Source organism: Phalacrocorax carbo, chromosome 8 (assembly GCF_963921805.1).
Source record: "Phalacrocorax carbo chromosome 8, bPhaCar2.1, whole genome shotgun sequence".
NCBI lineage: Eukaryota > Metazoa > Chordata > Aves > Suliformes > Phalacrocoracidae > Phalacrocorax > Phalacrocorax carbo.
In genome coordinates, this window is record NC_087520.1 from 34,549,138 (window position 1) to 34,576,159 (window position 27,022).

The 27,022-nt window shown below is 43.0% G+C and overlaps 1 long non-coding RNA gene across 1 annotated transcript; it reads left to right on the forward strand.

The window, feature by feature from the left end:
* Nucleotides 1-19,264: 19,264 nt before the first annotated feature.
* On the forward strand, nucleotides 19,265-21,957 carry LOC135314587 (uncharacterized). The gene is made up of 4 exons (XR_010374097.1): nucleotides 19,265-19,392; nucleotides 19,605-19,861; nucleotides 21,467-21,610; nucleotides 21,857-21,957. It is a non-coding gene; the product is annotated as an uncharacterized LOC135314587 (long non-coding RNA).
* Nucleotides 21,958-27,022: the final 5,065 nt, after the last annotated feature.

Below are 27,022 nucleotides of genomic sequence, written 5' to 3' on the forward strand. Positions count from 1 at the left end.
GTGTGTTGTGAATTACAGCCCTGGCAGCTATCAGAGGGTGCGTGCTGAGGTGTAGCATTAATATTTATTTGGAAACAGATGTCTTGTTTATTAGCCAGGACACAACGTTGTTGTGTTAGATGTTGGGGGGTGGGAAAAGTGGTCCTAAGAACTCGTGATCTTTATATAGCAACTATTAAAAATATTGAATATCATTCTAAACACATGAATGATTTAAAGGAATAGGTAGAAGAAAAGTGTGGGTGGAGGGTAATGTGGTAATAAAATTTTTCCCCTGAACTGAGTGAAACATTTCCAACCAATGGCTGATGTACATATTTACATTAGCTGCGGTTTAAGTCTCCTTTTTTATTCCAACTTTTTACACAGATAAACCTTAGCTAAAAAATTATCTTATTTTGCTTATACACTGATAAAGATGCTAAGTAAGAATTCTTAAAACGTTTTCCTACTCTGTAGAGACATAGGGATGTAGCAACACCATATTTAAAAATATTCTTTCCTCTTCCTGGCAAGATTTCTAATTCCAGTGGAGCATGACAACATCTCCTTCTGCTTTGATAATGTCATGCATGCATGCGCCTGCTGTTAGCTGCAGGACAATGACTTCACACCAGACACAAATGGGCAACAACTGGCAAAGCCAAAATAAGACTCTGTTTATGTTGATAATAGCTTTCCTCTGTGCTTTGTGTGCTCCTTCTAGTGGAGGAGCTAATTCCAGCTTTGGACCGGTTTGCAGCTGATCGTCTGTTTGGGATGGCTTTTGAAGTTGTGATGTGCCGCAGGGTTAGAATAGGTACAGATTCCCCCAGTGCCATTTGCAGAGGTAAGCAATAGCTGGCTTGGCAGATGTTTGACACTCCAGAAGTGCTGTGATGGCCCCTGTGCCAAGTCCTTGCGATGAGCATCCAAGGGTTAAGCTACACACTTTTCTACATCCTCTCTTTTGTTTGTGTGTGCAGCAAGATGAAGCTTGCCTTACTATTTGCTTTTCTAAATTAAGATATCTTCTGGCAGGGCACCACTCAGAAGTTCACAAGAACACCACTTGGAATAATACACACTTACTGTTTCTGAGAAGCCAGAGACTGATGGGCATTAAAACATGCTCCCTGCAGATATGTAGACATGGTCTCTACATCTTAGTATCAGCACGGGGGAATGTGGAGTTGCTTACAAGAACCCTGCCCAAAGTGTACCATTTCTAGGAGCAATGGACTTTCACCTTTGTAACTAGAGGCCAGACAAGAAATTAACTCTTTATAATGAGTATCTGGAGCATGTGGATGGAGAAAAAAATTGCCCAGAGCCCGTGAGTCTCAATCCTTCACTCTGATTACTGTTGAGGAGAGAGTGAGAAATATCATATGACCTTTCCTGACCTCCTCCTTTTCCACCAGGAATGAGGGGTGAGAACAATAACAGCCTTCATTTGATTCATCAGATTAGTTCATCTTCCCCAGAAGGAAAGTGCCATTCCAAAGCTTGTAGTCTGAGTAAGGAAGTTCCAGTATTTTTTTGCCCAGGCAGAGCAGCAGTGGACTCCATGTGTCAATGTTAATGACAATTGAACAGAAAGCATAGAGGGCAAAGGCTTGACTCATAGCCATGGGTGCAAGAGCTGCTCTTTGACCCTCTGCACTTATGGGAACAGCTTTCTTGGAGAGGTGATTCATCACTGGGGAAGTCCAGGATGAAGTATGGACACCGCCTTCCCAAAAGGGACAGCTGTGATCTCTTACATGGACTACTCCCCTGGACTTGCTGCTTCTGGGAATGAGCCATGTGGCGCAGATCTTGGGGACTTGTCTCCTCGCTGTCAGTTCTGAACTACTAAGACTGGGCTGCTACATGTAGTGTCCCCTCAGAATGGGGTCTTTGCCAATAAGGTCTTGCAGACAGTTTAATGGGTCTTCCTCAGGAGCCAAAAAAGATTCTGTGGGGTTTTCCTGAAAGACCTAAGGCTTTTGTCTTTTCCTCACTTTGCAGAAATCTGATGTACATTTAATCCACCTAGTTTATTTTAGCAGTGTCATACACTCTGTGGCCTAACCTTGGTTAGAAAAGGTGACAGCACCAGAAAATTGGTCCATCATTTCTCATCAACAGTTCTGCTACAATGAAGCCAAAAAATGTTGCGGAAATTCTGATAATCCCAGAGATTTTGGGGGTAGCACAAGCCAACTTCAGAGAGGGACACCAGCCCTGGACAGAGAACTGCAAAGTGAAGGGTCAGAAAGAACTGGTGAGGGTGAGGAAACATGGGACAATATGTGTATCCTGGGTCCAAAATGTTTTGAGAGTTTGTGGCATGGAAGAGTCAACTTTCAAGTGATGGACAGTCCCAGTAGGTGACTGAGCTTTAGGCATCTTCTTCATCAGTTGTGGTAAAGTTTAAAAAACAGGGAAGAAAGAAGGAGCATGTCAGATTAAGGGTGGAAAATTCAAAGGAATAGTATGGAGGGGCATGCATCCATCATGAAGAGGGTGAAGTGTATCTGGAGGGCAAATAAATAAGAAATCAGAAATAATAAGTCTTGAGAGATCACAAGGATTAGAGGAAGCACAAGGACTGTTGAAGGATGCAACCCAGGGCAGCTTACAGGGCTCTAAGTACATAAAAACATACTTGGCTCCAGAAATTCCCAATCTGGAGATGGTTGGCAGCTGGGAGAGCACTCAGGGGAAATATTGTATGTGCTTACCCTGTGCTCATACTTTTCCCCAGGCATTTTGCTTTTGCCCACTGTTGGAGACAGGAGCTAGATGGACCTTTGGCCTGGCCCAGTGTGGCTGGTCTTATGTTCTTGCACTCTCATGTTGTGAAAGAGTTGGAGTCCTTGTGGTAAATCTTGTGTTCTTTAGCACAAGCTGCAGGACAATTTGCACTTATCGCAGCACCATTGCTGAGTCAGGCACAGAAGGGATCTTGCTGACATTCCTCATTGCTTTGCGCACAACATGCCGAACATATTGTGAGAAGGCTCTGTGTTTCCCCAAAACAGCTGTACTCTTCACCAAGATGACTCTTATGTAGGTACATAGGTAACAAATTACTGCTAGTGTTCCTGTCTCTGGCAGCAGGGCTGCTCCAGCTCCAGGCTTCGGAGGGGTGGCAGCAGCAATTTTCTGTCTAACAGCTTTTGTTGCTGTTTTGGTTTAGCAGCCAGGCTGTTGGGTTGCTGGGGCTGCCCAGGGAGCTTCTCCTGAGGCATTCCCCTCACCTCTGGCCAACTGCGGCCTGGTAGCCTCCACGCTTTAGGTTGTCACCCACAATGTGCTTGTGAGGCTGCTTTTGTTCCCTGAGGGGATAGAGGGGTTGGTGGATCCTGTAGTTCCTCTCTCTTTGCTAGCATCTTGGTGGCTGGTGACAGGAGAGCTTTCTGACCCTCCTCTCTGGACCTTTTGGCTGCCTCCCTCCTCCTCCCCTTCTTTGGCTTGGTACTCCCTCCTCTCTTGAGGCTGTAATTATCTCCCATGAGTAGTGCTATCCTGATTTGTCTCTCAGGGCTGGCATTACCAGGAGGGGTCTCCATTTTTTCCAAGAATACTGTGGCACTTTATAAAAATAAGTTTCTCCCAGGGAGGTGAAGGTACTGTTAGAATCTCCTGATAGCTCACCTTCTTTTTCCTTTCTGCTTTTACTTGTTTATTCATTCCCATGGTGAAAATGACAATATTTCTATCTATTAACAGGTGGGAAGAGGGAGAATCTGCTTCCAGAGTAAATGGCAGGACAAGGAGGGTCAGAGGGTCAGAGCAATGTTTATACACATTTATATGCATATACAGTAATTTCTCGCTCAGTATGCATACATATGCACATGAACTACATATACCAACAGTACATTTTTTTGAAGGTCAATGTTTTTCTCTGCAAAGCCCAAACCCCACTTAGGGGAGAAATAAGCCTTGCCAATAACTGGATTCAATTTATAAGAAACTAGGTGGAAATAATGATGAGGAAATGAGAAAAATAAGCTTTTGATGAAATAATTAATGACTAGTTGTGACACAATCTCACAGCAGCAATCCAAGGCTCAGGGAGATCAGAGGAGCCCATCCACTGCCAGACAATGCTGACCATGCAAAGCCAAGTAGCCTCCTGTTTGCAATTTAAAATCATAACCATATACATGAACTGCAGTTGGTGGCGGCTTGTTTGTTTTAAGTTCTCTCCTAACAAAGTACCAGCACTTGCTTTGCATTGCATCGAAGGAGGAATGGGCCAGTGGGTTCCAAGCAGTTATGTAGCATGTAAGACAGGTCCAGCTCTAAAGCAGCTAAAGCCAGGAGATGAATGTTTCAACATGTGTGAATTATTTTACTGCCACCAAACTGAACAGAGCTCTGCTGCTGGCAGATCTTATCCAGAAGACTGAAACCAGTGATTCTTAGCTGGTGATGTCTGGGGAGGGGAGAGGCTTTTGAAGAGCCTGCAAAAGGTGCAAAGGAAAAGCAGACCTTTTGTCAGCAGGCTTGCATTTGCTGTCACCGAGTCCTCACCCCCATCAGTGATATTTTTATGAACCCACAATTGGATAAAGTTGAAAAACACTTGGCCCAAAATATTTTTTGCAGACGGCTCAATTCTGCCCTCAGAGCCGACGTTCCTTACATTCACCATGCAGAGCTGTGGGTGAGCCTGTGGCAGTGGGTTGGTTCAGCTCAGGAGTCGCTTTTGAAGGAAATTTCCCAGTTCTCCCCACTCACCCGATTCTGCTCATGCTGCAGCGTGGTCTCAGCTGTGCAAACTGGATTGCTTTGTCTGAAAGCAAATGGGCGGAGGCGTTCCAGTAGTGCACCAAATGGGCTCTGACTGCTAGTGGCGGTGTTCAGTCTGCGTAGCCAAGCTACAGCTAGTTTGAAACCCCTGAAATTGCTGTGATAGAGGCACAAGGATGGCCACCATGTATTTCACAGCACAATCTGCTTCTTTGCAAGGCATTGCCTGTCAGTGCCAGCAGAGCCACTGCCACCATCCTTCATGCTGCTCCTGAGTCAAAGGCAGGCTGATTGCAGAGATGCAGAGCCACTGTCTCCCTGCTCAGCTCTGGGGCTGGTTCCTTTCACTGGGCTGCTCTGCACATCTACTGTCCCAATTAGTGGATTAGTGGATCCCCCAGATTAGTGGGGGAGAGCATGATGGGAGACAGTCCACTCATAATCGCTTCCAGAGGTCCTGTTTCCAGCTTGGTCAAGGCACTGCTGAGTCATTTTCATGCAGAATGAGTTATGGCTGTGTTTAAAGCCTCTTTATTACCCTTCAGTAATCCAGAGCTCAGTCTTGCATTTTTAATGTTGCTCTTCTAAAAGGCAGATTTATATGTAAAACACTTTACACTTTGGTTTCCTCCTGAATAACAACTAACGTTGTTCTTCTGAGTGCTTATGACATTAGCTATGACAATGTTCTTATGACATTAGCTAACTAATCCTGACAACACCCTGGTTTTCCATATACACACCAGAAAGCTTGGATGAGCTTCTTAAGTCTGGTGTTTTCAATTCTTATGATTTTATTATGAGTCTGGGGTGGGCTTTTTTCTTCAAGTCTCAGCTCCTGGAAGCACGTGATCACATGACTCTCTCTTCGTGTTTTTTTAACAATAAATTTCTAATTCTTCCAGTTGCAGGGAAAAGCCTGAAAATGTGATCCAAATGCACTGCAAGGCTCAGAAACTAGATGCCAAACAACAAGAAGCCAAACCATGTTGCCATTTTTAAATCTCTGAAGTTTTAAGGCAAGTTAAGCATGCTCTGGGTCTTCACCCATGTTTTCTGAGTGTGGAGGGGCTTGGCAGTAAATAAAGCTTCACATTACAAAGAGGCAAAGGCAAATAAAGTCTTCAGGGATGCTAATATTCTCCATCTCCCCTCTCTTTCTGGCTTGTTTCTGATTCTTGTCCTGCATGTGCTTTGCTTCCCACATTGTGAGTAGTCACGTTCCTCACAGTGGTAAAGAAAAGCACACAAATAAATCTTTGCTGGAACCAAGCAAATTTCAAATCAAATAAAAATTTTACAAACAAATAAGATCAAGGTTTTAAACTCTTCCATCTGTTACGGTGTGCTTGTAGAGTGCAATGTGCAGCAGGGCAGGGCATACAGTTCATGATTCTCAAGGCTACTGTCACACAATAACCATAACTGCTGCTGATGCTACTACTAATAATAAAAAAATAGAATTGTTAATTGTTAAGTAGAATTTGTAATTGTGATCATCTGCTTAGAAAGGTGCAAGAAAGCATGCAGTAGGCTTTTTTTTGCACTGTGGCACTGCAAACCAGCTATTTCCATATTTTAAAAGGAGCTGGACACCACTAAGTGATAAACGTATTGATTTTGAGTCACAGATTTTGTGTTTCTTCTACTTCCTTATTGGTTTTATACTGACCTATTTCATTTCTCCCATTATTTCCTGCTGACATGGTCGCAGATCAGACACCGTAGCTGGCTGACTATGGGACAGCAGTTTAGCTTTGTCTCACTAGGTTCTTAGTCCTGTATAATACTTACTGCTCTAAGAGCGCTATTGCTTTTTCATTTATACATTCTGCATGGGAATCTAATACTATTTTAATTACTCTATGCATGTATTTATTCTTTAGCTATTAGAAAAACTCTGTTAGACTTTAAAGTCCAAAGCTTCCCTGAAGGAAATATTTCCCAGCTGGCTAGATCTTAGTGATACAAGATCATCTTGATATTTATTATAAAGCATACTTTTCTTCATTTTCTCCCATGGCTTCCAGACAAATATTTCTGTGGCTCCGTGAACAAATCCCTTGTCCCTCTGAGTTGCCTAGTTGCCTCCCTCTCACTTCTGCTCAGTTGAACAATGACTTCTCCTTTAAGCATTTTAATCATGCTTGCTGCTTTTTAAACCATTCTCCCTGTTTGCTTACGTTTACATGCCAAATAGAAAACAAAGGTATTCCAGGTAGAATCAAAAGAAGCAGTGGTTTCCATCTTGTGGTGCACAGTTAATATATTACCATACCTTCACCTGTCAGACTGCCAGCAGAAGCCACGGAGGAGCAATCTGTGCCAGCCACATGGAGCTCTGCCATAATCAGTCTGTTGTAAGAGCTGATGGGAGGGCCAATTTCTTGTTTCAAGCGTTGACCACAAACTAATTTAGACAGGTTTTGTCTAGGAATCTAGGGATTCCTGTATTGCAATCTTCCTGGGACCCATTCTCTGCCCACTTCCCTTAGAATAAATCTCCATGAGTAATGTTGCTTTAATTTTGCAAATCTTTATTTTTGTTTCAGTTTGGAGTATTCAAAGGCAGACAACTCTGGTTTATGTTCGCTCTTGTCAAGGCAGTCCATGCTATGGGCAGAGCAGAGCTAGACCAACAAAGAGTGCTTCTGACAGTTCCCTTCAGAAATACTAAGAGAGAGGAAAAATGTAAGAGAGCAACCACAGCATCTAAAGGGAACTTTTCCAAACACAGGAGCAGAGGCATACCGGAAAGAAAAGAGCCTTAATACATGAGAAAAAAAAAATCATTAATTATTCTAAAATGGCTGTACTGAAATTTTACACTGAGGAAAGTCACCAAGACTCCAGTTGATGAATTTGCTGATATCAAACACGGGAATTACTATCAAGCACATGAGAACTTCCAGCTTGTCCTTCACAGCAGGGAGCTGACTCCCTGCCGGACCCTCTCCTCTCTACTTCCAGCAGTAACAGTAACAGCTCCCCTTCCAAGAGGGAAAGAGTTGCTGTTGAGCTGAGCTGAGGTGTTGGCAAGGCTACCTGGTGGCGGTGTGATGGGGTGCCTTGGCAGTGCCTTTGCAAAGTCAGCCTCCAAGCAGGAAGCAGGCTAACATGTTTCTTGGACAATACAAGGCAAGGAGGGAGTATATTTATATAGGGATTATTTAACATTAAAATTAGGTATCTAATCAGATGGGCATTTTTTTCCATGCATTCTAGCATAGAAAGAAAGATGGGATATTAAGTCAAAAGGCCGTGGTTACATCATATGGGCTGATAATAAATTTATGAACCGATAGATACATGTTGATATACTTCAGATGACTAATTGCTCATTTTCATATTTGTGTGCTCAGTAAGGGGTACACAAGAGACTGAAAGACCAGTGGATGGAAATGTTCTTCTCCAGACCCAGACAAACATTCAGTCTTTCAAGAAGGAAACACAAAGGGGAAGGCTCAGCTGGAGACAGGACTAGTGTTTAGCTGCCTGTATTTTGGCAGCTCCCTAACTTTAGACCTCAGTTCCCTATATAAAATGGGGGATAATGGCACTTCTGTACCTCACCAGGTTTCTAAAGAGAACTACATTAAGGGGTGAGAGATGCATGGGCAGGCTAGTAAAGGAGGTGGTTTGTATATACAAGGTAAACAGCTAACTCAGCAGGGTAATGATTCCAGAAAATATGTTGCTGAACTGAGGCATGGGAAAGGGACACATACAGTACTGATTCAACTGGCTGCACTCCTCTGTGACATTCCTTGATAGATTTACCATGCAATTTTGGTTTGTTTTCCCCTCTCCAGTCCTTCAGAGAGTGATTCCTGTTGTGATGATTTAACACACACCTTAAAATACAGCAACTCAAGACAGTGGATTGAAAGATTTATGTTGCTGATTCTGCAACAAGTGCATCAAGTGCCAAATGTGCTTTCAGTAACTTCCTGCATTATGCTGAGATAGTTGGTCAAAGGCATCTTAATGAAAGACAAGGACAGCTCAGAGTCATACCCAGGCATGAGTTTGATCCACTGTGTTTCATGCACTTTTATTTACTGCAGAGGCAGTTTTTTTCACTTACAGCTTTACTTCTCCAGCAACTATTGAAGCAGTTTAAATAAGCTGCATTCTAGTATTTGGACATTGACCTGCTTTTTACTTGTTTGTTTAGTGAAACTGCCGCATAACTGACCCAGCAGAGTCAGGAGTTATAAACAAACTTTGACTGCAGAGTGTGTGTTTAGTTCAGCTTTCACCTTGACACAAAGCCTTTGCTTTCTGGAGGAGGAGAGACACTCTCCACAGTACACCAGCACAGTGCACACCAGCTCCCCTACAGTAAAACACAACTAGAAAAAGGCAGCAAAAAACCCCATGGCATGCAGGTTTTGTTTTTTACTAGAGTGTGTGATTAATTTACAATCCATTTATGTTAATTCATTTCAGTATTAGGCTTCTTCATACCTTTGTGATATATAAAGCTGCTCTGAAGAGATTGGCCTATGATCTCATTTATGTCACTGTAAATCCAAAGTAACTCATTTGGAAACAGCACTTACAGTGGTCTCCGTCAGCATCACTAATAATTAATTTGTCCTACAGTAGGCTTTTGTTCTTTACATATGAAAGTGCAATTCGTCTTGTTTGTAATATGTGATTTTTTTTTGAGGCAGTGTTATTTGCTAAGGCTGTAAATATTTAAATCCATCTAAATATTCTAGAATATAAATTCTGTTCAACTGATTGTTTTAATCTGAACAGACAGCATCTACCTTGAGAAAGTAATATAAAGCCTATAATCTCTAGTTTAAACTATTAAAAGCAGAGTAATTAAAGGTGGGTGAGAAAATAGTTATGGTATCAATTCTCTGATCTATGGCAAATAAGTGGCAACTGTAACTGAATGACTAATACCAATACCAGGAAATTACCACCATCAACCATACAAAGCTAGCAATGCCTTTCAGAAAGAAGTCTTTCAGGAACTTGTGGAGGGTTCTTGTGACTCAAAGGACCTTTCAGCGGTGAGATGTCTGCTTGGACAAATAGACAGATCTTTAAAACTTTATGTTTGCACCAGTAAATTCATTCAGAGGCATTTTTCCTAAAGGGATTCCCTGCAGGGGAGCTATTATACATGTTCTAGCCTGAAACTTGATCTGGCCAGAGAATGGAAATTGTGTTTCACAGACAATTTTGAGATTTTGAAATTTGTTTTCATTCCAATTCAGAACAAAACCTCAAAATGTTGAAATTCTCCACAAAGGAAAATTCCACAAAAATAGATAGTTTTGGCTCATTTAGATCATTGTAACTTCTAAAAACACATATATTATATAAAATCAAAAATCTAAATGTTTTATTCAAAAAACTGTTGGCACTTTTTCCTAAAAAAAAAAAAGTTGGTAAAAATAATAGTTTCACAAAACATTTTGATTGTGGCAGAATGACATTTTTGAAGGAAAGCTACTCCATTAAATAATTTTCCATCTGAAGTTCATTAGAGTTCCTGTTGCCACGTTATCCAGACCTTTTGCTGTAATGCAAAAACTCTACAAATAGTCTAGCACGAGAATCATGTTCTATAATGCTGCTGCTTGTGGGCTTCTTACTGCATATTTGTGCTATGGCAAGACCTAGAAGGTCTGCACAGATGTCTTTCTCCTTGGCAAGGTGTGAGCAGGAAGAAAGGAGCACTCTTTCTGAAGAGAGCTCTCAAGGTGTGAGAGAATTGGCCTGAAGTTGCTTTTGCCACCACCAAGCCACCCAACACAAGAAATCCTCTCCCTGGCCGGGGAGCAAGCGAACAACCCAGAAACTGGCATCAACACTGGCTCCTTCCATTGAAAGGAAATGACACACAGGAGGAAATGTGCTCCTTCTCCATCACTAACAGGGCAAAGTCCATGGTGAACAGACTCTAGGACACTTTAACTAATAGCAGTGTCAATAGCCTGTATCCCAGAGCTCAGAAGAGACAGTGGTGATACACTTTCAGCTGAATTTTGGAAGACTTGTGCTGTTCCAGGGTTATCTGAACAAGTATGAACTATTTGGCACCACAAACAGATGGAGGATGTATCTCTAACTGAAGACTACCCAAAGAGGAGCTTTAGATAATATGATAAACATTGGCCATGCTGCATTGCGTCTGTACAGCAGCAAGGGAGAGAGAAGCAATGAGGATTGCACTGAATACAGTGCAAAGGCAGTGAAGGCAAATACCCACGTGTACTGGCTGCCCTCCCATCCCTCCTAAGGGGCCTGGGCAAAATTGATGGAGCTAAAAGACTTTACAGGTGCTGCTGCCTCTCTGCTTCTGATAAGCGAAACATATTTGGCGTGTGTCATGGGCAATGACAGTGGCAGTGATGAGGTTATTGGATGACAAACCTGGTCACGCAGGTCTAGTGAGATTCTTGCCCTGCATGCCCTGCTCATTGCCCAAGGAGGAGGAGCAGCATTTGGGTCCCTATTGTATGTACACAAAGCCAGCATGTTGTCTGCAAGTGGGACGTTTGGACTTGGAGTGTAATTCTGGAATAAGTTTTCCTCCTTGGGATATTTCTGAACTACAGTCAGCATGCTCCCCACTAGAAAGTGACATGTAGGAGCCACCCTCTCTTGTTGAAAACTTGGTAGAATGTCTGTACAATATTATGGTCACCAAACTATGTCTAAACCTAATTGGTTGCATGTGGGATTGATTGCTTTAATATAAAGAACTGAACGCACTGAAGACCTGCCAGAGGTTGTGGAAAAGATCAAAGAGGGTCAGATAAAAGGCCAAATGTAGCTTTAGTGGAAGCAATTTTAACTGCAGCACTTCAGTGGAAGGGCTCCTGCCAGCTCAGAGCCTGTGGCTGTGATCTTTCATCAGGTGCACGGAGATAGTCCTCGACAGGGCCTGCACTTGACAGCCATGTCCATGCTCTTATGGAAACATAATGGTCCAGGCAGCTGCATGGTCTCATCTTCAGCTGAAGCCAATAATTAGTGCAGTATAAAAAGCTCAAAATGTTTCAGTCCTCTGGGAAGTAAAAATCTCTCTTGAGAAATTTATAAATTAAATGTCTTAAACAATTGTCTGAAACTCCATGAAAGCATCAGGAAAGAGGCACCAACCTTCCTGATAGCACTGCCACCCTCCCATTTCCCCAAAGACTGTAACCACTGCAGAGCTGCTACCATCACGATGTGGCCCCACACAACAGCCCCACTTGAAGGCCAGGAATTCACTGGACTGCAAAGAGAAACCATTACAGTTCAGAAACAAGCCCCCAGGGTGCAGAGCCCTCAGGGCTTTGCACAGGACCTTGCTTACCTTTGGAACCTGCTATCATGTAACTGCATGGCACAGCTCCACAGCACTGCTCTGTCAGATGTAGATGCGTTTGAGGAAAAGACTCAGTGGAATCCTGATAGAATGTTTGCATTAATGTGAGATAGGTTTCTAGGTCAAAAAAATGCCATGAACTTATTTTTCCATTAGCTAATTGTATCAGCTATTCTTTGTTGATTTGCTGCCATCTCAAAGCATGTAAAGCAGCTCTGCTTGGTGTTCAAAAGCAGTGAGTGTCACTGAGTCTGGAACAAGGATGGTTTCACTGTTTTGGTGCCAAACTTCTGCAAATGTCATGAAGGAAGATCAAAACCTCGGCCCCTGCTGTTGGCACAGCTGGGAGAATCTGCCCTCTCTTCAGGGCTGTGCATAACCTGGCCACGGGTTTACAGAAGATGCAGTAAGTTTTTACAAGGCTCAATATGTGCAGTGAGAGATGCAAGATAGAGCTTATTAGACAACACAAGATGTTGCCACTAGGCATATACAAAGCAAAGGATTGACTCCCACAGTTGGGCTTGGTCTTCATTTAAACTTTTGCGGCCATAGCTACAATGGTCAGGAAAGAGAAAGGTAGCACGCCTCTAAGCAACGTAGTTATGTTGGCAAGAAGCCTTGTGTAAATAGCCAAGTCTCCTTCTTTGTGTTGTGCACACCATTGGCAGACTGGGGACAGTCGCACAGGAGCCCTCTCCAGCATGGCTGGCTGAGCCTGTCCTTTCCAGGTTGGCACCTTCAAGCTTGCCAGGCTGTTCCTAGCCAGGGCAAGGCAAGGAAGAGGGGCCACACTGAAAACTGGATTGGCACTAGGCACCCTCATGAGGGAGCTTGACTGCATCTCTACTCTCGCCTTGTCAGCAGTCACCAGTGAGGCTGCAAAGAGACAAGGGCAAGGTGCAAAAGAGGTTTTATCTGCACCAGATTTCCAAAGGTTTTTGGGGCTCTTCCCATCTGTACAAAGGGCTCTGTGCCTGGCCCTGGACAGTATAGGGCTGGTCTTCCCTGATGGGCTGTGGATGAATTATCCTCTCCTATTACATGTACAAGGAACTCTCGAGATATGCCAAACACAATCCCTGTAATTATGGTGCGTGTGTTAGCAAATTAGACCAAACTGAGCCAAAGGGCCTTACCAAGGTATTAGATGACGCTGCATTGCATGCTTGCTTTCTGCAGCTGCCTGGTTGGAGAGGACACCGTCACAAAGTGAAAAGTTTGGCAGAGGGCAGGGAGGGTAGCTGGCTGGTTGCAGTGTCTACACCCCTGCCCAAAACCCCTCAAGGTTCAGGAAGATAAAGTTTGGATGGACTAAGGCCTTTTAAACACAAGCACCCCTGACTGAATTCATGAGCACTTTTTAAAGCCTTTTATTTCCTCAAATAACAGTGTGTACTTAGACACCTGTAGAAGGGCTATGCCCACTTGGCATTCACCAGCCTACAGCGGCTCATTAAGGGCCTGCCTGGACTCCCAGCAGAGGCCAGAGCTGGTGCCGAGCACTTCAGAAATTCCTCTCTAGCTCCAATTCTGTTTGTTTTATTATCTTTGCAGAGCAAGCCATCCAAAAGCCGGCTTCTGAAGGGCCCCATATTAAAAAACACCAAACACTCCATGGTGTTAAGTGGTGACTCAAACCGGTGTCATTTTTCCCCCATGAGACGCTTGGGGAAGCTGAGGCAGTGTGGCTGGAGTGTCCCTCTGACCTGTGCTTGTGACTTTGAATTGCTTCGATCTTCTCAGCACAGGGCAGAGATGCCAGTGCCCCCAAAGTGCTGAGAGAGAAGTCCATTATGAACAGAAGCGTGAATTAGTCAGCCCTTTTTAAAATTAGTGTTTCATTAATTAGTACTAATTTAACAAATGAATGCCATGAATAGCTTGATTAGGACTAGAATGGAGTGGAAGGAGTGGGATACTGGGGGGTGTGCTCTGGTTTAAGTGGGGTGGAGGAGCTGCTGTCCTACAGGAAAGAAAGATGCAGCTCAGCAGCTCCCATGGGGCTGGCTGGGATGGGTGGGCAGGCTGTCTCTGCAGAAAGTAGTCACTCATCAAACCCCCAAAGGCAGTGTATTTCAGGCTGCCAGCCCTGTGCTGCGAGCAGGGAAGTCATGACGGATCAGTGTTCATATAAAGCATATTGAAAAGGCTGGCAGAAACCTGCTGGAGAGGAGGAGACTCTTGGTTTTTATGGTGTTTAGGGGAACCTGAGTCACTATCATGGAACTTTTGACTCTGACGTCCCTTTGCAAATGAGCAGTGTGTAAGAGAGACACCTTCAGAGACTGTCATGGCAGCTGCAGAGTGTCCTGGTGTCATTCTTCACCCCCAGCTTCTACCTGCTGCCATCAGATCCCTTCACCCAGCCCGTCTGAGCCCTTGACTCGAACACCAGGATCTTCCCAAACTCCCAGGGCAGAAATATAAGTACAACAAGTAATTTTGCAATGACTTATTCCCACTGTGGTGCTGCCTGATTAGAAACAGGGCAAAATCTCTGTGTAGGATCTTGGACACATCCCCTCCAAAATTTGGCCATGGAAACCTGCCCTGGCAGCTGGGGTGCTCGGCACCAAGTGAGGGAGCTAAGCACTGAGCAGGCACCCTGCTACTGCTGCCTGCAGGGTGGCCGAGGCCCCTCCAAGAGGTACAGCTCCTCCAGTGCCACTGAACCAAGTCAACTCCCCTTGAGTAAATTTTCCCATTTTCATCACAAAATATTATTGTAAATTAGAGCTGTTCAGCTGATGCTGCATGTATCTCGTGGACTACTGCGAAGTCTGGTTAAACTAAGAAATTGCTAGCTGAAGTAGTGGTCCAGAGGAAGCAGCAATTATGTATCTATTGTCTGATTGCTACTTTTTTGCAGCAGGGATGACTCCTTGACATTAGGCCTATGGAGTCTGCCCGTTAATAGTAGTTTTAAATGGTCAAGAGGTTACAGCAGTAAGGAATGTTAGTAAAAAATGTCTCTGTGGAGTTTAAACAACCAGTATTTTAGACAGGGCTTGGTGGGTTACTGTCCCTGCACAAACAACTAGAATGTGAGAGTCTGGGCTGGGAAATACTTAAACTGTTTGGAAAAACTTGTTTTGTGCAGCTTGAGAGTGTCCCTGGAGGCTGTGGCCCAATGCCATGACTCCTGGTAAAGGCTGGGCTGCAGTAACAATGAAGCTTTTATGGGGAAGCTGGAGTGCAATCAGAAACTTTTCGGTCCCGAGGGATTATGGGGAGGGGAGTTCCTGGGTTCAAGATGTCTGGCACATTATGCACATTTCCACCAGGATTTGGGGGTGTTCTATGGCATGCAAGGTATGCAAATTGCTAAATGTGTTTTTGATTTTGCTGTGTTGTGCTGTCTTTGTTGAGTGATCATTTTCTCTTCAGTGTAGCCAGAAGACAAGATGGGTTCATGAGAGGAAAAGTGAGGTTGTCTCACAAGCAGTATTGATCTATGAAGAGCTTATATTTTTGATTCCTGAGCATGCTCGTAACTGGGTGGCTGCAGATTATTCACTGATTAAACTTCCTCTGGTAAGAAATGTCCTGAACTGAAAGGCATCTTTGAAGGCACACTCCTTACCAAAGCGATCAGAAGTGTGCGTATAGAAACAATCTTATTCCTTGTTGCTGTTACTTAACCTTAATCATTTGCATGCTGTATATAGCAGATGCCAGCAAGAGGTCTAGCAAGTTACCAAAGTATCTGCTCAGTCAGCATTATAGCGTCAATTCAGATTTTCTTCGAAGGTATCACACTGCTGTTAATTAATTTGAGGGCTTTGTTACAGGAGAAGAGGCATTTCCTATTAGACATAGACTGCCATTACTAATGGTGTTAGCTGCTAGAAAAAACAGGGCAGGACGGGTCCTACAAACCAAAGAAGGGGCCATTCCTGAGGTCTGAACTAGCACTGCCACCATACATCTGTTCCAGCATCTGCTTTGGGAACATTAAATCTGATCCAATGCCCATTGAAATCAGTGAAAAGATTCCTGCAGATTTCAGTAGGCTGTGGAAGGGACCGTCCAGAGGCTGAGGAGCAGCTAAGCCAGCACTGCACGGTTAGCTCCTTGTCAGCCTGCAGTGTGAGACGAAGGCCATACCCTGCACCTCACGCTCACCACACACATACCACATATGCCAGGGCAGCACAGGGCTGGCCAAACCCTTGTTCTGCTGGGCAAGGGAAATGGGTGCCACATGAGCCCGGGAGTAGAGAGGTTGGAAGTAAATATTTTTTTTTAGATTACAGAAATGTAGTTACTGAAGACAGACTGCCCAAAGGTTGTAGGATTTGATGGTTTTTATTGCTGCTCTCTTTCCTTTCTCTGAACTCTCAAGGAAATGAACCAGTGACAAGGGAGCTGGCTTGCTGATGGCATTCCCCTGCCAGGGCCTCCTTGTCCCCTGTTTTTTGTGTCTTCCCCCTTCATTTGCTGAGATTTAACCTGGGGTCTGCCTCCAGTTTGGAAACACTGAATGGCCCTTAATGACAACAGCACAACAAAGCCCTATAAAGGCAGGATTTGTGATTTACATAGGGTTAATTACCACAACAAGCATGTTTATTCACTTCTCAAATCCTTAAGACAGGAGCAAGCACTAGCTTGACCAGATGCATCCTGTGCATATATTTTTCTTGTAGCCATTTTTGCAAATCTGTGTGTGCAGGATAGAAAGAGACAAAATATCTCCCATCGCTTAGACAATAACTCAAGAGCTGTGTGCTTTTCCACCTGTAATGGCATCAGTATTTACTTCAAATCTGATACAAAATAGACTTTATCATGACTTCTCCTGTCATGTCTATTTTTTTAAAGGAAATTAGTAGACCATAAATGCCTATTAACTACAGCAGTGTGAGCTATTGCTCTGACACCTACTTGCCACAGGAGGAATTTGAGGTCCATGTTTCTTTCTGCTAAACTAATAAGACCTGGTCATTATGTTCATGAGGTTAAAAACCTGCACTGACAGGTGCTGGTGCATGTCCAGCCCCTGCAGTGTGAAACTGTGCTTCTGCAAAGGTCCTACAAAGTCCATCATTAGCTTAAATATTGCTGATGATGTCAAGATGAAGATTCACACCATTGACTAGAATGATTAGCTTGGTTTCATCAATCTGATTTATAGAAAAAGTAACTGATGTAGAGAGGTGGCCAGTGTCTTTGGGAGCCTCTAGTTTTAGGTGATGGATCACTTAAATGACTTTATGGGGTCCAATATTATTAAACACTGCCCCCAATTCAGCTGCATTCTGATATACACAGGTTGCAAAAATGTTTTCTTCAGCTGTTGATTCATCTTAGCATTAGCCATATTCTAGGTTTTCAGTGGCCACATGTGTGTAGGGTTGACTGCAACGTCCCTGATTTGCTAGAAAAGTATTTGCAATGGCTCAGCTCTGTACTGGATGGGACACCCCCCCCCCGCCGTTGCTTAGGAATTTGTGTCAGACAGAAAATTTCATACAATGCAAAAGATTTTGTCACCTTGATTCAAAGGAAATAGTTTGTGTTAATGCTTAAAGGTAATGTGAGACAAGGCAAGATCTTTACTTTAGAACACACGTTGTGCCATTGATGTACACAATACAGTAAATATAACAGAGAGTCCACTGTGGTATTTACACTTACCACAAATGCATTTGCAAAATAGGATTATTTGCAATCCATTAAAATAGTTCTGCTTTTAGGCAGAAACCCTATGTGTTCAGTGAAGTGCGCTCCTCCACTTTTCTTACCATTTATCAACCCAACGCATTCCTCCATATTTTTTTAATGCCTTCCATTAATAGTTAAGAAAAACCTAGGGAAAACAAACACTCTATTCCTGATTGTTTATTCACCAGTCTCTTAGGAACCATAATTACGTCTCCCAGGAATAGTGTGTTTTATCATACTGTATATCTTAAAGAGCCACTTTAGGTAAAATAACAAGGAGTGCCTTATGAAGGAAAATTGGATTCATTTTAAAACTTTTTTAACCCTCCAAAGAATGGCTCTTTGTTTACTTCTTTAGTGCATGTGGCAACTTGCCCAAGTAAATACTATGCTGCATAAATACCAGAGATTGGTATTTATGATATTACATAAACATACTCTGAATAATGACTCATTGTTACAGTGAAGAAGAACGCAAGCAATATACATTGCAGTCAATGCATTATTTCTCGTCACAATATTAAGTGGCACTGAAGCATTGTAGTACAAAATGATACTGAGATTGGGGAGGAAAAGTCCTATAGTATTGTTTAACACATCTGAGTTTACTAAACAAAACAGAAAACAGCCAAAACAGGAATGTGATGAGGATAAGAAACACAGCAGGTTAGTCATCAATATGCAGTGGCAAGAAATCAGTCATTAGCTGTATTTTGGGGTTGATTGATTGGCAAAAGGTTTATTGCTCTTTAAACTAAAAACTCATCCAGTACATTCATACCGCTGTTACAACAACGAGCTGAGCCCTCAGGGCTCATACTCCTGGCCTGCAGTGATACTTGGGCCCACTTACGGTAATAGGATGTTGATACCAGTTTTTCACTCATGGAGCCTCGCTTTCAAGTAACTTTATTTTTCAGAGTCTTAGTTTATCCAGCTACAGTTTCATTAAACATTTACCTGAATTTCAGCAAAATTCTCTGTGTGCAAGGACTTGTGTGAACAAAAATGTCACCATGCCACACTTTGCATTACTGCCAAATGATGGTTCCTCTGCTACATGGGGTTCAGATCTGAGAAATCAAAACTCCAAAGGGAAGATGTGTATGCTAAACCTTCTCTTTTAAAGACAGTGGGGTATTAAATAACTTTATTTTTAACATCCATGGTTTTAGTCTGTCTTGTCCAAACAGCAAAAACAAAATACACTCAAATCCTTAAAGGCCCTTTAAAAAGAAAGATGAAAATTGTCACCCATAATAATGCACTAGCCTAAAAGTGTGATTTTTTGAAATTCTCCTTTTTCCATGAAGTAGGCACAGCCCTTCAGGAACAGCAGAGAAATCCCAAAGGCACAGCGTCTCCACAAAGCAGGTAGTTGATCCTCCTAAGATGCAGATGTTTGTGGGTGCTCTGTGCTGGGTGCACCCTATTTCATGAATATAGGTTTGCACATTATGACAGAGGAGTGGCTTCTTTTGTTTGCTGTGGTTTATCATCAGAAGACATTTTCTCCCTAGGTGTGAATAAAGGGGTGAATTGAGGAGTAACCCTTCTTTCCTCCTGCTCTCTCACCTGAGAAGATAGCACTGGATGTTCCCAGCAGCCTCGCAAAGTTCATGGGTTTATGGAAACCTCTGCACTACCGCATGGTTAGTAGCTGTTTATTGTGGTTATTTAACTGTACCTTATTCCTCTAATTTTTACTAGTTCCTGGTTTTACTTCTTTAGTCAAAACCCACCATGTTTAAGCAGAGCTGTGTTTTGATGTTTTCCTGGGTGTCATGTGCTGTTCCATCTCATACGCAAGGTCTTACTGCATAAATGGAACACTCATTGACTTTTTCTTCCTTGCACTTCACAGTTTTTGTACAGAACAGGAGGGAACACAGACGACGGGAGAATAGAAGGCTCCTGGTCTGCAAGGAGCAATGTTTAGAGGATGTGTCCTAGGCCAGGACCCAAATGCATGGCAATAGTTTGCTGAGGCTCTGCTAGCAAACCTGGGAATGACTGTGATGCCCCCTATGCCACTCTGGATGACAGAAGATTTATGCCTTGGCCACTCACAGACAGCTGCTTAAAGTGCTGCAGGTCCAAGCAGAAAGCTACACCTTTAAGGTTTGTCCTCATTTCCAATTTTCCCAGAAGCAAATGGAGCAGTAATGTATATCAGCAAAGTTGAGAGAACAAGAAATATGGTCAAATTCCAAATTCGATCACAGTTCTATGTTTTGTTTTGTTTTAGGTTTTTTTGTTATTAAATCAGTGCCACAGCCCAAAGCCTCCAGTTTTATGGTGTTTGGTGCTCTTCAAACACATGCTGGCATATCATGCTGAGACATCACTCCTTTATTTGGATTTTGAAGCCATGCCTCACTAACAGTTATCTCAAAACACATGTTGAAACCTGTCCCAGGCAGCTTTAGCCTGAATTCTTTCTTCACATTGTTTGGGGTCCTCTCTCTTCCTGGGAGCCTGGGAGATGAGATGGCAGACTAAGGTCAGCACCAAAGCTTGATAACAAGCAAGCCCCATCCAAGCCCCACAGAAGTCAGTGGGAAGGCTTGGGTGGACAGCTGTGGTTTTGACTCAGGCCCAGCGATACTAGAAAATAACAAAGGGGACAGAAAGAAATAGCTTGGTCAGCTTTGGGGGTTATTCCTCCTGTCTTTTAAAAAGAATAAATACATGTTTTTTGTTATGAATTTTTCTGAAAAGTTGTTTATGCTCCCAGTCACCCATGTCATAGCAATGTGCCTGTGTGATGAAGGCAGAGCAATTCTGAGCTTACAGGTTTAAACATCCTTTTAAAGTATAGTTCTTTGCAAGGAACTGTGAGTCACCAGTCTTCTCTCTAACATGCTGGTCTGCTTTGCCTAAAAGCATCCATACACTTTGCATAAGCACGAGGATCACACTGACAAAGAATGATAGCACTGCTTAAGTAGTTAAGTTGGTTATTTATTCATGTAAATGAATGTGGATCAAGACTTTTTTCTGTGATCTAAAGCCACTGCCAAACCTCTGATTAATTTGTAACTTTTATTGTGTCCTGTCTCATTCTTTCGTTTCACACAAAAGGATGCAGACACAATTTCACTGACAATTGCTTTGAAAACAGCAGCCCTCTGTAGCACCTCTCAAAGAAGAAAACAGGCAAGAGATTGTATTTTATTACTTTATTTCTGCAGGAGTAAGCTGCATGCCCATGATGGCAGCACTCACCGTGCCTGTAGAAATGCACAAGAAAAATACTGTTCTAGGCAAAATGTACATATGTGGGCCTAGTGCACAGGCACCACTTACAAATCAGGTTAGGTTTTATGCTTTTCAGAAGTTCAGCTATCTAAACAAGGCAATTAAGTTTTGGCTCCTTCCCCTAACTATTGCTGCAAAAGTGAGTACCCACGTGATTGCAGAAGGTAGAGAAGGATGAGGCAAACTCAGCTTATAACATTTGTTGCAATGGCTTAGAAAAGGATCTTATAACTTGAAGATGGTATCGCAGCCATTCAGTGGTGCTGCTTCTTTCTGCCACTCCCCACAAATGCAAACAAAGCAAATTCTATCTCTCAATTTCACCCATTGTTGTTTGTACAATGATTGGCATTTTTCAGATATCTTTTCTATTATTTTTCAAAGACCTTTGTTGTTCAGAAAGCAAAAAGATAAATAAATCTGCAAACCAGACAAGGTCAAGTGTTAATTAAAGTTGTCTGACAGGTGGGAAGTTGACATCCAGTTACCAAAGCAAGAGACTCAGCTCTTTTCTTGGCCAGTTCAGTGTCAGATTTTTTGGAGTCCTGAAGAATATAACTGCTGGGCAAAAGAAGATATGTCTCCCCTGCATCTCAGCATTCCTGAGGGGTAAGAATGGTTCAAAGTAAGGATTCTCAACTCCACAGTTAATGTTTGTTTGTAAACTGTTTTAAGATTCTCAAATCAAAGGGATATATGGACCACATCCACAAATGTATTACATTAAGACAAGACACATAGTTACAGATATATATATAGCGACAGGAAAAAAATGGAAAATTATTTCACTGAACTTTGTACAGTTCTGCAGTATTAAACCTCATTAAAATTCAAAATTCCATTTTAATTCTACAGTTCAGTAAATCACCAGCAAGGCACACTCTGCCAGCACTGGAGTGTCACCAGAGCAGGTGAGAATTATCCCAGACAGAAAGCAGTGGCTGCAAAGGAAGTGCCGGTAAGTCAGATGGCACCGAGACTGGAAAGCGTGCACATATGAAAATGAGCCTAAATAGGATCCTTAACCAACCGCGTGGGAACTACATTCTTCTTGCCTCAAGAGTCAGAGGGCAGGAGTGTCACCATTCCTGCCACCCACTGTCTGAGAGCAAGGAGGGGCAGGAATGGCACCAGCCAACGTTCAGGTCCTGTAGTGGCATCACCCAGTTGTCAGCTGCCCTATTCCAGCTGGGACAGGAGACATTGAGGCACAAGCACTTTCATGCTCAGCATACCACTGTTCTAGCTAGTCCCCTCCATCGCGCATTCCAGGGTGCCCCATCCACCTCATCCCCCACAGCTCACTGAGAACACTTGGCCTTGGCTTCACATCTCTGTGGCCTCATGGCTCCTTTTCTTTCAGCCAGATCTCTGCTTGGATGTAGGGATCAAAGTGTCTTCGACTGACTGTTGGTGAAAGAAAAACGCACAGGAGAAGCTCCCTGAGAAAAGGCAGACGGATGACTATGTTGTCTGTTTTATGTATATATACATAGCTTTTCCTGGCGTTCCTTCTAACAGCGGGGTTGTGGTAGGATTGTGCTCCAGAATTTCTAAATAGAAATATGCTGAAAAAATCGCTTTTCCACACAATGCTGTGCAGCCTATCCTTTCTGATGCAGATGTCTATGAAATTACTTATGTACCTTTTAGCACAAGACCAGATAAAGGTATATGATTGTATACTTTCGCACTCAACAGAAGCTTCTGTTGCTCTGCAGCATTCAGAATGTGCCCCATCTCTGTGACGCAGCTTACCTGTCTGACTTCAATCCATGATAAGAAATTTACTCGAGAGTATCTGAAGAAAAGCTTAGTCCCCGTGCAAAAGGTACTCAGTAGCTCTACAGGAGATGTGTTGTCAGAGATGTCTAAGAGCAATCACAACTGGATAATAAACTACAACAATGGCCTGGATTCCCCCATAGTTTATGCAGTTGATGTTGCTGAAAATACCAGAACCTACAGCCTTTGGGCAGCTGTACTTAGATGCTACATCATGCAATGCCACAAGTATCCATGGATTTAAGGGTAACATATTTAGTGTACTTAGGTGTGTTATCCACAGAATATTTTCTTTAAAATCAATAGTATAGAAGAGTTTATCTTAGAAAAAAAAATAAATCTCAATGTTCTTGTCAGATGCCTCCAAGTGAATCACTAGTCATTCCTGCTCACTGAAGAAGTCAACTGTTTTTTTTTCCTAACTGCAAATGCTCTAAACTCAACCTGTGATCTGAAGAAAACAGGCAATGTACTTTCTTTCATTGGCATCAATGTGCTAATAAAGATTCTGCAATTGGATTTTATCTGGCAAGATGATTAATTGAATTGCTGCACGAGTGCAAGTGGAATAATTCAGGTCCATCTCCCATCCCTGCATTTGTCTGTCCATGTAGTAAAGGGGTTTTGGCTTGTTTTTTGTTTTGGTTTTTTTTTTTAAAAAAGCACTTGGCTTTTGTCAAGCATGCAGCTTTGACTTGAAACTGGGTCTGTTGGTTGAGTTCCATTTTTTACCACTTTATACCTGTAACCTTAACTACCTTTTTTAAAGAAAACTGAAATCAGTCTCATTGATGATATTATATGAGTCAGAGACGTGTCAGAGACTAGAAGTGTGATAGCTGTTCTCCAGCAACCACAGGCATCCAGCTAGTATTATTTATGTACCATCGACAACAGGACATGCTCAGACTTGAAGGACTAGTGCTGACCTTCCCTTGCTAATCATTTATACACTCCTTGTTTTGAGTGCTCCACCTTAAGGTTTCTCATGACTCACTTTCTCTCTGGAGTTAACAAATAAATCCTGAAGGACTCTGTACACTTCCAAGTGTGTAACCTGTCCCCTTGTACTCGCCTTGTTCCCAGCAACAGAAGCTCTCCAGGTAGTAGTGCTGTTTATTATGGTGTGACCTTGGAGCTGTAGGACTTAGCTGAGAGGATGGTGGTGTTCAGGTTGTTTTAGGCTTCTCCTGCTGAATGTCAACCCAATGCTTTCACAGGTGCTACAAGGAAGGGATAAAGTCCCTCTGCTCTCTGGAGACAGGGAGGTTGTACATTTATAATTAACCCTCCAAACAGGGAACCTCAAATGTTCAGGTAGATACCTTGCCATAGCCGAAGGTTTATTGAAGCAAAATGAAACCTAATTATATCTCACAGGGATGTATAAATATCTTATAATATATATTATATATAATATCTACAATATAATATACATTTTGTTATTGTATATTTGCAGTTCTACCTTAGATATACATTATACATTGCATGGGTATATATGTACTTATATATAGGCATTTATATCCATATATACATGTGCATATATACATGCATATGTATATACATATGTGTGTGTGTGTTTATAAACACACATGCATTTTTTAAAACCATTTTTGCTCATTGGACATGGCTGAGAGCACTTGCAGACATTTTTTTTTATCTGAAGGGAACAGTAAGTTGAGGAGACCTGTTTCTGGGTTGTTCAGACCAAAAGACCTCATGCTGGGCACTCAAATGCAGAGGCTGCTGCTGCTAACTCTTGTCCTCTCTGTATTGAATGGCTCGTCTGCTCAGTGGGGCTGCTAGTGCTGACATCCCCACTTCCCTTGCACTGCTTTTGGGACGAAAAAGCACTAAATAGTCGCAAATGCTTTGAACATACAAAGAGTGTACAAGGGTGAATATTATGAATAGTACATATATTATGGAAAGTAGCAATAATGGAAAAGCACCGATATTGTCATTAGTGAGACATGTAGCAGTTCACAAGCAAGATGATGAGCTCAAGAAATTTAGTGGAAGCAGAGGTGAGAGAAGAGGACATAGGTACAACAGGGTGCAAGGAAATGCCTTCTTGCCTTTATCCTTTCCTTGTGTAGCTCTTCCCCAAGAGGCATTGCAGGAAAGTGGAGTGGGTGGGGAGAACCTCTCGACTGAAGGTTTGTGGAGAGCTTTGGAGAGAGCTGGTCTGCCTGGGGCAAGATTGGCTTGGCTGTGGGGTCAGAGGTGGAGGGGAGGGAGGAACATCCTTTGGCTTATGTTCAGCAGAGGCTGTGGGGCTGGAGCTTAATTGTAGGGGCTTGGGATAGGCCAACAAGGGTGGGGGAGACATCAAAATATCATCAGAAAGAAGGATCTAACACGCTAAGAGCACTGCTAATGGTTCCTTGTCAAGACACATCTAGTGGGATGGATCTTCACCACAGCAGTCACAGGGGAGCAATGTTAGAAGTAGGGCACTATGGGTTGGTCCAGTGTGAGGGAGTAACTTAAACTGCAGGGCTATGATGCAGAGGATGTGGTTCTTTTAATTCCTTCCCCTTGTCCCATTGTTTCCTTCCCAGGCGCACACAAAATCTTCATCTGCCCCTCCCTCCCAGCTCAGCTTTTCTCCCCTCTTTGGCTTTTTGTCCTTTCCCTGTTGTACAGCCAAGCTCACCAGTACATACCCACGCCCAGTGCAGTAGGGATTTTCCCACATTGAGTTAAATTTGCTTTCTTTTGGCTATTTCTCCCTATCTGGGACCCATATGTCAAGCAAAACAATTGTAAATGGAGTTAGTTCATTACTTTGGCATGGGGCAGCAAGAGGCAGGGCCAGGAATGGGTTCTTCAGAAAAGTTTGTATTTCACAGCTGTGCCCATTCGTTGTGCTGGGGGGACTCATGTAGTGAATTTACAGAGCCCGGTCACACCACAAAGCTGTACATGGGAGCCCAGGTTATGAGCCTCCTCCCTATCAGACAGGAAGATGCTAGGAAGGTCTGGGAGTCATGGGCACTCAGGCAGATCTTGCCTGCCCAGGATGTAAGGGACCTGTCCTGCCATTAGCTTTTAGAGCCAAACTCTCCCTGGCTTCCTATTATGCTTTATGTATGTGAAAGAAACTGCAGCAAGTTCAGGGCTAGATTGCTTCACATCACCAAAATACAAATCCAAACATTCATCCTAGAGCAAGGCTTGTGCAACAAGACAAAATGGAATAACATAAAAGCTGGGAGTCAGAACGTGCTGCAGTGTCACTGGAGAAAACATCCCAACAGCCCCACAGGCAGGTGACGCTGAATCTGCTGTCAGATTAATCAGGGATTTTTCTTTTTACCATAGACATGACCTTAAAGCTTTCCTTTGCATGCTAAAGATGCCACCTTTGGCCCTGAGAGGTGCGGTGCAGTAGAACTAAATCTTTTAATAGAAGTTCCCAGGCGACATGCCAGTACTCTGCAAACAGATAAGTTTATGGTCTTTCAGGTACAAACAGGCATGATTTGTGCTCCAGAGGAGGATGTGGTTCTTTCCATTCCTTCTCCCTGTCCCCTTCTAAGCCTTCCAAAGCACACGTGAACATGGCCCAGCAATGTAATCTTCCGAGGGCTGGTAAACAATATTCCTATTCTAATTTACTTGAGTAACTCCACTAAAAATTAGTAAAATCCCCACAAGCACAGGCTGTTAATCATTCTGCAAAATACTAGGCTAGCTTCACTGGTATAACTCAAGAAGTCCAGCAACTCTAAGGATTATTCAAATCTTTGCTGCTGAATCTGTGTTCTTTTGTTACTGACTCCAATTTAATATTTTGTAAACATTGAACAGTTTGTAAACTGGGAAAAAATTCCTCTTTCCAGATTTGAAATATATTCTCCCATAGTGATCCTGCACCAAAATAGGCAGTGTTCACACTGGAAAAGGACCTGACTTCAAGTTATTGTGCTGTGCTAAAAAAATACATCTCTTTAGACAGGTGCAGACAGCCCTGATCTTGCTTTGCTCACACTCTGCGATGTTTGGATTCGTGCCGGCTCTACAGCCGTGTTACACAGCACAGCACCTGAGCCTTGCCATGGGCTCTCAGTAAGACCGGGCAACTGGAGAACAACATTTTTCAGAAACCTCCTTGGGTCTGACAATGAAGAGCATGGCTGCTCTGTGGTTTTGTGGTACGTGTGACAATATGACCATGCTCACGTGTGCAAAGCCAGCTGCTTAAAGGCATATTATGTCCAGCAACAGCCC